Genomic DNA, 13,910 nt, shown 5'->3' with positions numbered 1-13,910 from the left:
GCGGGCGCCGAGGCGGAGCGGGGTCAGCCCGGCCGCCCGCCCCCCGCCCCCGCCTCCAGCAACAGGTGCGGGAGCAGCGACCCGTCGCGTCTCGCGCGCTGCGGCGTTCCCTGGGACCACTGGGATGCTGCAGCGCCATCCCCCAGCCACAGCCTACCTAGCCCTGGGGACACCGACATCCGCGCGCGCCCCGAGGTCGCCGCCGGTCGCTTTCACACGCCGTCGTTCTGCCTCTAGCGCGCGTCCCCAGGCTGCGCTAGGGCCAGCCGTTCTCCCTCCCGCCGTAGGGTCAGGTCTGTGGCTCCATTCTCCTCCCCCCCCTGTCTCCTCCCCCTCCATCCTCGGTCTGCTCCAATAGGACTCGCGGCTCCCCGGGCTGCGCTCACCTGACCGGCGGAACGGGGGTGGCTGCCCACGGCAGCGCGCCCTCAGCTGCGCAGCGGGCAGCCAGGTCCGGGCTCCGGAGTCGAGAACACCCTGCCGTGGCCATCCCTAATGGACTGTTCCGGCAGCGCGGCGCCTAAGCTGACCTGCCTGCGCGCCGGAGCTCGGGAGTCTTAACTCGGCAGGGGCAGCGCGGTTCGCGCCTTCCAGTTGTACTCCTTGACTAAACTTCGTAGTTTGTCCCCTTAGGCACAAGGACACCCCGCCTTCCCCCCAGACTGGAGGCCACTCCGCCCTGGGTACTCCACTGGAAGCAATTCCCGGTTTACTTTCCGAGGAGAAAACCCATTTACTGCTGATTTCTGTTCCTTTCTAATGACATTTATTTAAACTTTGAAGCGTCCCCTGAGATGTTCAGGTGAGGATTTGCGCATTAATTGATGAAACATTAGAAATGAGCACGCTACACTTACATGTACTTATAAATAGAGACTAAGGTCAACATCTAGGTAAATTATTTGTCTCCTCTATAAACGAGGGTTAATTCCTACCTCATACAGTAGTTAGGATTAGATGAATGAGATCATGTGTGAATTGCAACGCTACATCTGACAGGTGGTAAACCCCAACAGAGATTGGCAATTACATCCGGGGCTTAAAAGTAAAGCCCCTGGGGCGCCTGGGTGGCTCAGTCGGTTTAGCGTCTAACTTCAGCTCCGGTCATGATCTCACGGTTGTTGGGTTGAGCACCACGTCGGGCTCTGTGCTTCCCCCTCAGAGCCTGGAGCCTGTCTTTAGATTCTGTGTCTCCCTCTCTCTCTCTGATCCTCCCCTGCTCGTGCTGACTTTCTCTCTCTCAAAAATAAAATAAAACTTGAAAAAAACATTTATTTAAAAAAAAAGTAAAGCCCCTAGGATCAGACCATATCAGCAGCAACGTGCAAACGCCCATCTCCACCAGAGATTTTTTAAGTAGTACAGCATTCTTAGAAGTTTCAAACCAGGGAAGAGGTTAAAGATTAGCAATTAGCAGTCCAACACCACCTCACCTACACCGCTGATTTTGTGGGTGAAAAAAACCCATAAAATAAACGCTGATTGAATGGCTTAAAGGCAGAGAGAGGACTAAGTCTTACATCTCCTAATTCCAAATACAGGGCATATGGGTACCCTTTGTAATGAATCTCAATAGGAATAGTTACTTCCAGTTGCAATAGTTACTTTGAGTTGCAAAGTGCTATCCAGCAGTACTGATTTAGCATTATAATGGATTCTTGCTGAACATCTCATCTCACAGCATCAACAGTCAACAAACAGCTGGGCACTAAAGCAAAAATTATACAGGCGAAGGGATTCTGTCACAGAAACCGTGTAGGAAAGCAAATGCTGCACTTCAAAGCATAAGAACAGTTACTAAGAAGAGCAACCTAACTGATCCAGGAGATTGAATAGCTTTCCTATGATGTTCAACTATAAAGGTGGACCTGGGTCTAGAAACTGTAAATCCGTGGGGCATACTGAAAAAGTCACAGATGTTCTTACTATAACCTACAGTAAGAAACCTGAAACATGGAAACAATTTATAGTCAAAACAGTGAATCAATTATCCATGCAGTGATAATGTGAAACAGAAAAATGTAATAATAGAAAAATGTTTTCTTAACATTGTTTTAAACGTGTGTTAACTGTTAATGTGCTCCATAAATTTACAGCTTCTAGATTATTCAGTATTCTGTATTCAACCCACAGTTTTATCATATTAGTCATGTGCTTAAAAGCTTTTTTTGTAACTAAATGTTACTTTAGTTCATTAAGACCCTGATAAAGTCCGTGTCTATCAAACTACTCTGGCTTAATCATTGTTTCACCCAGTCCTGTGACTAAACACATTCTCCGCAACTGGACTTATTCAACATGAATTTTCACTCTGTGTAGGATACCACCTTAGGCAATGTGATGGATTGAAGTGGAAACATATACCCGCTCTCTTTCTCAAAGCTACCTCAGGGAACTGAGTAATTCATTAACAATTAATTACTGAGTATTTAGGAAGCAAAAGACACTGGAAGTGACTGTGGGAAAAACAGTGATCCCTAAAACACCACCCTAAGTTCACGGAGCTTGCACTCTTTAGGGTGAAAGTTTAATGAACCAAACAGCAGAAGATGCTAGGCAGAAAATGAGCATCCCAGAAAGTGCTAGAGATGTTCCAAGAGGAAGAGATTACATAGAATGGTGAAAGCTTCTCCAGAGAGCTGATGATCTTTGCCTTGAAAAACAAAATGCCAGGAAACAAAATGGCTGGTATTTTTAGCACACGTATGTGACAAAGTAGTAGAGATGCTATCAAATGCGGAAAGTTTTCAAGGGATGCCCAACATACTTCAAACGTCTCACATGGACTAAAAGCCCCACATGATTCTGCCCCCACTTTCTTCTCTAGCCTCATCTTATACCATCCTCCCTCTTTTCCCTTATTCCTATCATACTGACCTTCTTTTTGTGGCTCAACCACATCAAAATCATTCCTGCTTCAGAACTCAGACATGACCTTCCCCTCTGCCTGGCATACTGTTGACAGAGAACTTCATATAGCTGGCATCTCTATACTACCCTTCATTTGGGGGGTAGCTCAACTATCCCTTCCTCAGAGGCATCTGCCCTGATAACTTCCACAGGCACTCTCACACGTTACCTTGTTTTATTTTCTTTATATTATTTATCCTAATAAATCTTATTTGCTTATTTAGGTGTTTTTGTCCACCCACAAGAATAAAAGATCTCGAAAGGGTTCTATGTCTCTCTCGTTTACTACTCTATACCTAGTGGCTACAGTAGGCTCTAAGATGCAGTAATAGAAAATTAACACATCTGGAAGAGAAGGAGAGAGGGCGAGCAGGGCTTTATAAACAATAAGGTTCTGTGAAGAACTTGGAAGACTGTCATATAAAAATGATTCCCAAAGCCTATGTCCTTGTACTTCACAATTTAACGTTAAAAAAAAAACATGACTTAATACTATATTAAAGTAAAAATACAACTGAAACAGATAGAAACTTCTTCCATAATTTACAGCATATAGAGAGATTTTGTGCTTCAAGTCATGCTTTGTTAAGGAAAACAGAAAGGAAGTCAATTCCTGGGCATGTGGATGTGGGAGGTGGCAGGTGTTGCTGAGAGAGAAGGGTGTTGAAAGGAAAGTTGAAAGTTCTGAAGACAAGGGTGGCCTAATTCCTAATTCCACCTCAATGCAGCACTGATGGAGTGTATTTTTCCCTGTAGTAATCTCCATCAAATCAATTTTCAGTAACTCTAAATTTCACACAGTAAAAAGTAATTCGTTTGCTTAAACCCAAAAGGAAAGAACTGATGTCATACAGTTTTTCTTCCTTCTTCAATTTAGTTAGCCCTGCATACTCAGTAAGCCTTATAAAGCTCCAAAGATCTTTGTAGTTCCTTGAAAAAGCTATTTCTCATAATTGACATTCTAAGTGCAGATATCTAAGTTTAGGCACACATAAGGGAATTTTATCAAAGGAACAAAACCAAACTTAGGCAGTGTCCAGTTTGCTAAACTCCAAAAAACTAAAAGTAGAATGTTATCTCAAGAGTGCCCAAATCTGTCTGTCAGAGGGTTCCTCTGTTTGGGCCCCAGATCCCAGACAGGGAACAAATTAGGACTTGTCAGGAGTGTGCCAGACTTAGACCCCTCTTTCTCTCCACACTCCCATCAGACCCACCTAGAACACTAGTCCCTCACTCTCCTCCACTGCACACTAATATGCAGTAAAGTTCTCAATAATCACATATTGTGTTTATCATCTTAGCGCTTGATAATGGAAAAACAGAGCTTAAATCCAAGTTCTCAAAGAGCCTGGGCACATAGTAATAGCTCATTGAACATCTTTTGGATGAATGATGTGATTAGACAGATAAGTGAGGAAGAGGCCCCACTGTTAGACCCAGAATTAGAATTTGTGAGTGGCCGTGATGACAGCACAGAGCCTGCTGGGGATTCTCTCTCTCCCTCTTTCTCTGCCCCTCCCAGACTTGAACTCTTCCTTTCTGTCTCAAAATAAATAAATACGCCTTTAAAGAAATTTTAAAACAATGAGCCAAAGGGAATAATTCCTGCCACAAATGAATCAGAGAATCTATTTAATAACTAAGCATACTTGAAGCTCTGATTCTGTTCATAGGTCAGAAGAAAAAAAAAACAAACATTCTTGGGCCTTTTGGAAATAAAAAGCCTCAGAAAATCTGAGCAATTCCTTGTGAACAGTCTCTCACACAGAGCTACTCCTTAGTATTACCACCTACTTGAACACTACTACAAACTGATTTTCATTTAACTGATCTCTTGCTTGCTAATACACAAAAGCCCACAGCCTCTGAGCTGACAGATCTTGCTCTTCCTCTTTTTCAGTAACACATCAAACACTTTTTCAGATACTGCCATAATCCTACTCGTTACAGTGCATATTTTAAATGAGTACCTATTTAACCAGAGGCATCACTAGCCACGCAGAATATGAATATGGACAAAATGCAGAAAATTTCTTAGCTGCATTTGCTGTCCTATTCCACAAGGACATGTTATATATATTCAAGCCCTGATTCTTTGCAAGAAATCTGGAATGTTCCATGTCCTAGGTCCTCATTTTTATAATCTGCTCTTTCTTTTTTCTCCGCCTCGCTTCTGATGAATATTTTCATCTGAGCTTCACAATATCTGTATATTAAGATTCTAGCTAAGCTCTTGCATGCTCTAATCTAAAATCCTTACCCTTAATAGTCTTGCCTAGAGTCCCTCATTCTCACCCTCTTTTAAAACAACAACAAAAAAGAAACAAAAGAAAAAAGAAACAAAAAGAAGCAGCTAAAAACTATTTTCAACGTATGTACTAACTTTGGCTTCTGGCTTACTGGCTGTGAATATTTTACAATTTTATAAATCAATGTACTGATTGGACCATTTCTCTCTCTCCTAGAACTGGTGATTTAGTCCAAGCCAGAACCAAAGAGATAAGTACTGGACGTTTTTTAGTTTATTTATTTACTTTGAGAGAGAGAAAGCTAGTGTGAACAGGGGAGGGGCAGAGAGAGAGGGAGAGAGAATCTCAAGCAGGCGTCATGCTATCAGCTTAGAGCCCACATGAGGCTCCATCTCCCAAACTGCAAGATCATGACCTGAGTTGAAAGCAAGAGTCAGAAACGCAATCAGCTGAGCCACCCAGGTGCCCCAGTACCTGACTTCTAAAGAAGGCTGCTAAACACTGAGACCAGATTCTGCCGCCAGGGCTTTTTGGGATGTAAATCACAATATAGAACAATCACCAATCTTCATCCTCACTCTAGGGGAAAGAAGAATCAGCCATGAGACAAGGGAGGGTCTGGCTTTTCTCTCTGCTCCTCTCTGGGGTGGGGGGTGGGGGGACTGGCAACTTATCCTATCAGCTCAGGCCAATAGATTTGTTGGTCTGCCCTGACCCTACCACTAAGAAAAAAGAGAACTGGGAAAGAAAGATGGTAGGCGAGAAAGAATGCAAGTTAGCAGACTCATTCTCATCTTTGTACAAGAATGTGTAGATCTTCTACAGATTGTAATACCATAGAAGCTGCAGTTTAGCCTAATATTGCTAATGCCTGACTTTAGAGAATAGCCTATGCAAGGAGATGATCCCAGAAACAAGAAGCAGAGTACTTCCAGGTAGTAGCTGAAGAAGGTGGTTATGGAAGAGCCCACTTCAAGGAATCATGCAAAGGGGAAGATTCACCGAATGCACCGAACTTACCCATGTGCCTTTGAAAAAGCATGTCAGGCACACAGGGTACAGCTCATCTGATTATCCAGAGGTCAGCTACAACCATAAAAAAGGGCACTGTGCCCATAAGCAGTCAAAGAGATAGTTTTCCTCCTATTCTCCCTCTCAACTCTCAGTTGTAGAATAGTTAAGCCTTGAGAGAATGCTAATTCTTAACCACTAGACAACCAATGAGACCCAGAGGAGTGAAACCTTGAAATGAAACAGGTAAGAAAAGAGAGGTATTCTAAAATCAGAATCAACACACACACACACACACACACACACACACACACACACACACACACATGCCTGTGCACTATACACATCAACAACTCTCCATACCTCCACCCCATTTCAGGTAATGAGAAGGAGAAAGCTGTGGATATGATTTGAGATTGCCATATATTGAAATTGTGGCATCTCCCCAAGATGGTGGAAAATAATTACTTGACATGGTACAGATAGGGAAGAGACTGGAGACAATAATACTTTCATGTTCATGTTTGCAGTTCAAGTTTGAACCACACTGAATTAAACCCCCCAGTAAACTAGTTGCATAGACATTTTGAAAATATGTACCATGGGTTTCAATTTCCCAAGCTTTGCAAAAGACAAAAGTCTCAGCAATTAGACTATAAATGTGGGAAACATCCTTAGAAAATTACTAAGCATGATAAAATAGTAAAAGACCTGAGTATTATCATAAATAAACCAGTTTAAATTTGTTTAACTCACTGTTTTATTGATCACAGAACTTTTTTTTCTATGTGATTTCCATTGTTACTTTTCAAAATATATTTTTGGCAATTTGGTTCTAAAGAAGAATCAAAGCCTGGCTATGGGTCTAAAATCAAAGTCAGAAAAATGCCCACTGGGCAGTTAGTGGAAAGAGACTTGTTTCTTTCGGGTTTGGGATCCTTACAGGTTGCGGCATGCCTGTGCCATTCTCTCCAGGGCTGCGGGAGTTGTGCAACTCTTGGAACCCCTCTGGAGTTGTTCCCACCACTGAGGACTCCATGGGAAAAAACACACAAACTTTATGAAGGGGTTGAAAAGCCAGAGAAGCCTTGGAAAATTGAGGAGATTAAGTCCATCTAGGTGGCAAAAATTTTAGATCAGAAAAGAGCTTAATGTTGGAAGCCTAGAAGAACTGGAAGGTTTAACCCCATGGCTCCTGACCTGAGAGGAATTTTTTACATCTTACTGTTCTATGCAAGACTTCCAGGATCAACCTTCTGCAGACTAAAAATAAAACAAAACTGATACCAAAGACCCAGGAACCCTGACATATTTACAGTTGCTTGAGGGAGGAAGCAGGACAAAGGAGAAAGGGCTCACACACAGCTCCAGAAGGAGGTGGCTTCGCATCTTCTCGAGGAAAGAGGAGTGTGTTTCAAGCCTTGGTTGATTCTAGTTTGGCAAGTTGGAGCCGCTGGGGTCTAAAAACCTATACAATAAGCCAACTGGAACAGGCTGAACAGTTCACAGGAGTCATGGTCTCCACATTTTACTCTCTTGCTGAAGCCTTTGATGACCCTGGACCTTTTCTATACCACTCATGGGTTATCTATAGGTGAATAATTTGTCATAATGTATGATGATTGTTTTGACATCCCTAATCTTCTGTGTCAGAGGCTTCTCAGTAAATTACTTGGTCCTTACATACATGAAGTATAAAAAGAATACTTCCTCCTTAAGACTGCGGTTTTGACAAGGTAGTATCAACCCAGATCATCACAGACAATGAAAGTTGAGGTGGCATTTTATATGATGACAACAAAACAAAACAGAACCCAATAACAACATGAACACCTTTGTAATGCTTGTTTTTTTGTGTGTGAAATTAATATTTCAAATAAAAACATTAATTTTTTGCACTTAGTTATGTCTCCTTTTTAGAAATCTCTATAATCTCAGGGTGACTGGGTGGCTCAGTCAGTTAAGTGTCTGACTCTTGGTTTCTACTTAGGCCATGATCTCATGATTTCATGAGTTCAAGCCCCACATGGGCCTCTGAACTGACAGTGTGGAGTCTGCTTGGGATTCTTCCTCTCCCTCCATCTCTGTCCCTCCCCAACTTGCACTGTATCTGTCTCTTTCAAAATAAATAAGAACTTTTAAAAAATCTCTATAATTTTAATATTTAATTTTTCTAAAATTAATAAGTAAAAAGCAAAGGATGAATTAAGTATGATTTTTATGTGCTATTGCAAATCTTTTAAATCTCTGTATTTCTCAATTTAAAAATGTTTTCCCTGAAGAAGTCTATTTGCAGAACATATGTGAAATTTTTGTAAAATCAATACCACAACTTCTATTTTTAAAGACATAGAAGGGCAAAACTGAAAGCATTTTCCTACGGCTAGGCCCAGATGATTCAAAAAGATAGAACAGTGTAGATAAATTGAGTAAACTTAGATATATGTATTATTCTTTTATACTTCAGTTTCATTGCATATAAAATGGAAATTCTTATGATACCTACTACATAGAATGGTGCACAGATTGAATGACATAGTAAATTCTGGTACATAGTAAGATTTCAATAACTGGCTGGAAACATTGAAATAAAATAAAAACAATTATTTCCTTTTAGATCCATTATAGATGCAGTTGAGAAGGTTTATCTTCTGAGTTAACGAAACCAATAATGAAAACACCACAGTGGTAATTATATATAAATAAACTTATAAATTCATAATTATATATTTTTAAGCTTTTTCCCATTAAAATTTTTTAAACCATTTGTTTTCATTGCTATAATGTGATTGTATCTGTATTTAACATAACTGGATCTCTTTTATACTAATAAGGAGACAAATACATATGTCTTGTTAATAGTTCCATCAAATGAATATTAAGATCAAGTAATAGCCAAGTGTACATATTGCTTTGTAACAAACAGTCTCATCTCTTTACAGATTTTAAACATATGCAGTAGTAGTATTTGTTACAGATATTGTATCTTATTTTTATTATGGCCATATGCAATATTTCATTACATTCTTTAGCAAAGAATATATTTAGTATAATTTTATGTCCAGTGGGAAATATTTTAATTCTTTATTTTTCCAAGTTAAAAATATTTCTTCCTCAAGAAACCTGTTTATAAAACATTCACAGAAAATTCTGCCTGAGACTTTTTAGATTAATAATAGTTTCTATTTCTTAACAAGAAATATGTGTCAGAACAAATTTTCTCATATTTTAAAAGCAATTTCTCCATAAATCAGATATGAAGGCATATGGGACATTTAATCCTTTAAGAATAGATAATTAAATCTTTCTTTCCCTCCTTGCCTCTGGGATAGGCCCGCTGTGTGTGGTACTTCCCATGGTTGGTCATTTTGTTTTAATGGCAGGGGGAGGAAAGCCGCAAAGCGCTGTAACCACACTGCATATCAGAATGTCACCATGGCAGCATTTGTCCACTTGTCAGACTCCTTCTGAAATGACTCAGCCATTCATTTTGTTGAATCAATATTAAAGCTTTTGAGATTTATTACTTGAGGTTTGGGAGCAGGCGAGGCAAACAAATTCTTCATTCCTAACACTGAGTCCTAGTTGGGCCAAGATTATGATTTCTGTCTGCACATGAGGACAGATTATAAGGTTTCCACTACTTGAATAATTATCTTGTAACAAGCATGCATTTATTTACAAGTCTGATAGTATACTGAAAGGAGAATTTAAAGTTTCCAAAAACATTCTGTGGGCTGTGGTAAACTTACCAAATGCTAAATTCAAATAGCTAATTCCCTGGGAGGTGTCCAGGAGGAGGGCAGAGAGGAGAGATGTAATGCTTTTGATATCAAATCTTTAAATCTTTGATTTTAGATACTTTAAATGCCATTTATATAAATCCCACCTTGAAGCATAATTAATAAGAACCAGGATAAGCATGTTTTCTTTTAAATCTTTCTATTTAATAATGTCCATTTACTCATGCTTTCCCAATTCATCAAACATAAAATTCTAAAACTGACTTTTTCTATTTAAAAATACTGAGATTTAAGGGATCAAGCGCAGCTCAGTCGGTTAAGCATCCTCTTCGGCTCAGGTCATGATCTCAGGGTTCCTGAGTTCAAGCCCCACATGGGGCTCTGTACTGACAGCTCAGAGCCTACAGCCTAGAGCCTGGAGCCTGCTTCAGATTCTGTCTTCCTCTCTCTATGCCCCCCCCCTTTCTCCCTCTTTCTCTCTCTCAAAAATAAATAAACGTTAAAAATTTTTAAATAAATAAAAATACTGAGATTTCTTCAAAGACAGTTTTATATTTTATATATATATATATATATTATAAGTTTTAAACTTATAGTTATATAAGTTTAGTTTCTGGTGGTTGGGTCACAAAATGAATCTAATTTCTTAGTTCAAGCACTCACTGGGTGTATTTTCAGTTCTCACTGCACTAACTTCAGGGCAGAGATCAGTGATACTGTCAACAATGAAATTATGAGAACATTTCATAAGTATAGATCTGTCTGATGAGATCCTGAAGTGTCATTAAAGCCTCACTGACAAATCAGGCCAAGCTAAAGTGAGAGGGGGCAAACGTCTCTTCAGGATTTCTTCTTCAGATATCTTCCCAGAGCTGAGGAGTCTCTCGTTTAACATCCCATGCTCTAAACCAGTCCTACTGGGAACTGCACAGGATGCTGCAATGCAATCATCCTCAATGGGGTGAGTGAACACCAGATAACATGATGAAGTCATCTGTGTTGGGTTATAGGACCTTCTCTCCCAGGACCCCCAAACTCTACCATGGACTTGTGCAATCTGAGGTAATGTTTATTTTACCAATGGCTGCAAGCAAACAAAGCCACTGCAAACAAAGCTCCCACTGTCTATTTCCCACATGGGTGAGAAAATGAAGCCCAGTGGGAAGAGAAGTTTGACTGATGGTATGTCTTGTCTGGGCATCATGCGGGGCCTTGCAAACTTCATACATGTAGGGGTGCCTGGTCCACTTAATGCAGACATCTCTGCCAGCAGTGTTAGACTTAAGTTTGGATTTTCTACCTCTCAAATGTCCAGTAAGCCTTCTTAACTTAAACAATTTCATGCAGCCATAGGAATTTCAAATCATACTGAAAGACATATAAGAGTACTCTCTGTAGTTTCTGCCTAAGGTGATAAAAAAATTTTGGACATAGATAATGGTGATGATTGTACAACACTGTGAATGTAGTAAGGGCTAATGAATTGTGCATTTAAAATGGTTAAAATGGCAAATGTTATGTTCCACTTATTTTACTACAGTTTTTAAAATTTCATCTTGTTATATATAAAACACTGAATGGCACATTTTAAATGAGTGAATTGTATGCTTGAGGTTTAAGTCTCAAGAAAGTAGCTAAAATGAAAAAAAAAAGCACTCTGCAGAAAGCTTTAATGCTCTGTCTGTAACTAATATGTAAGTCAGGTCATATCAGAAAACTTATGCTGGAATTGTCTTACTTTTCAGAAAATCAAACTTCTTTTTGAGTTTTCTCCTTTGTGGGGTTCCGAGAAAGTACAAAGGTTTTTAAGACTGCTTGAAAGAGTACCATGCAGACAAACACAGCTTTAGCATTCCATTAGAGCAATCCCACATGGAATACTCCCAAAGAAAATGGAGTTCTCTAATACTTTTTAGTCTTTCTTTTCTTTAATGCTTTTCTTCTTTTTTTTTCTTCAAAAAGCAAGGAAGTGAATTGTGAATATTTCCTACAAGAAATGCTGAGCTGGTTAATTTCTGATAATTATAAAATCACGGGTGGTCACCAGTTCAAAGAAAATCTTTCCCAAATAAAACCAATTATAAGCAGAGACTTTAACTGTGTTCCTTTATCCGCTGCCAAAACGCAGTATCAATAGAACAGAATGTGAAAGCTGCAGCTTTGATATGAAAGGTACTGAAAGTATTCATCTTTTGGTACTTGCTCTGCCACCATATGGAATGGAATAAAAGGAAAAAAGAATTATGCAGCATCAACTTGAATTATGCAATTCGAGAAAAGGAAAAGCAAATCATAACCAGATGCATCTATGCATACATTTTATTATAAAAATTTTCTTTGATATCACCAGGCACCCAATGCACTCTACTGGTAGTGTAAAGTAATTGAAAATAATATAAAAGAAGAACTTGGACTAACATACATTATTATTCAAATAGAAAAGCATTTACAGCAGAAAAATACTGTCAAAGATGTCTTTAAAACATCAATATTAGGCTGAATCACATGAAATTGATATTTTCTTTTGTTAAAATGGTCAAAATGGGAAAAATGGTTGAATAAGAGAAATTTCATGTGATTCATCCTAGCACTTAATTTTCCTCCTAATTCCAAATAGCTAGTTCTCTTCATCATCATCACTCAATAGAATAAAAAGTATTTGTTTAATTTTTATTCATTTTTGGTAATTTATGTAATTTTAAGTTATTTAATATTTTTAGCCACTTCTTGTGGAATGAATCCATAAACACATGAGTCAATTAATATCCCTTTTCTCCCCTTAATTAAGATGTTTTTTAAAAAGTTTTTAATGTTTTATTTATTTTTGAGAGAGAGAGAGAGACAGTATGAGCAGGGGAGAGTCAGGGAGAGAGGGAGACACAAAATCTGAAGACAGACTCCAGGCTCTGAACTAGCTGTCTGCACGAAGGGTGACATGGGGCTCGAACCCATGAACTGCGAAGTCATGACCTGAACTGAAGCCAGTTGCCCCTAAGACATTTTTTAAAGTTAGATATACCAAGCTTTCTCACTGTCAGCCTGTTGGAACCTATTCTCAGCCAGTCAGGAGGCACTTCAAGGTAGGCCCTTCCTTATTTGAGATGATGATAGGAGGAGGATGTTCTTCCCCAGACCAACTCTGCTTCTATATCCCTGTATCCCAAGCTCAATGTCAGGCCTCCTTCCTCGGAGATCGGAGAGGGAGGTCTAGGGCTGATGGAGTAGAACTGAGTGAAGCTTGATAATAATTGCAGTTGGCGCCCATGGCAGGGGAAGAATTTAATTGGCATTACTGAAAAAATTTCATGTTGTCAATAATAATCTACTCCACCCAACAGCTGGAAGAGTTCTGTTTGCAGTTCACACAAAGGAACATGACACAATTCTGGACAATTTCATAGGAGACCAACCCATTGAACAGTGTCTCCTAAATCAGAGTCAAAGGTCAGAGGCACTCTGGTAGTGACTGAGAAAGTAATTCTTCTCCACTGTTCCACATAAGATGAACCTGAGGAGGAAATACTGCAAAGGGGCTCAATACCTCAGAAGCCAGTTTACTGAATTAACACAATTCTGTTCTTTTTTACCACTGACTCAATTAAACCTGTATTGTTCAAAATTCTGAGATTGGGGGGGGCACGTTTCACATTCATTTTCGATTATAGTATTAACAAATAGTCTCATTGTCAGGGAGTACAAAGCAAAGCTTAACCGCCCATTTACGTTTTGCGAATTAGTTCTTTTGCTTGAGCCCAAACCAAATGATGCCTGCAGTGAAGAAGGAGGCACGGTCACTCATTTTCTCTCCTCCTCCCAACTCCTCTACTTTTCACTATGATTTTTAGTGGCTCCTTCAGGGTTGAGAAGCAGAGAAGGAGCTAAATAGAGGTTTTAAAAAAACGTTCTTTTCTTCATGAGTTCTTTAGAGACTCTCATCTGTGGGGATACCTGAAACGGACTTTGTTTCCCGGGGAGACCACTGGTAGTAATCCTTCCA

This window comes from Suricata suricatta, chromosome 6, assembly GCF_006229205.1.
Source record: "Suricata suricatta isolate VVHF042 chromosome 6, meerkat_22Aug2017_6uvM2_HiC, whole genome shotgun sequence".
Taxonomy (NCBI): Eukaryota; Metazoa; Chordata; class Mammalia; order Carnivora; family Herpestidae; genus Suricata; species Suricata suricatta.
This window is presented reverse-complemented; position numbering follows the sequence as displayed.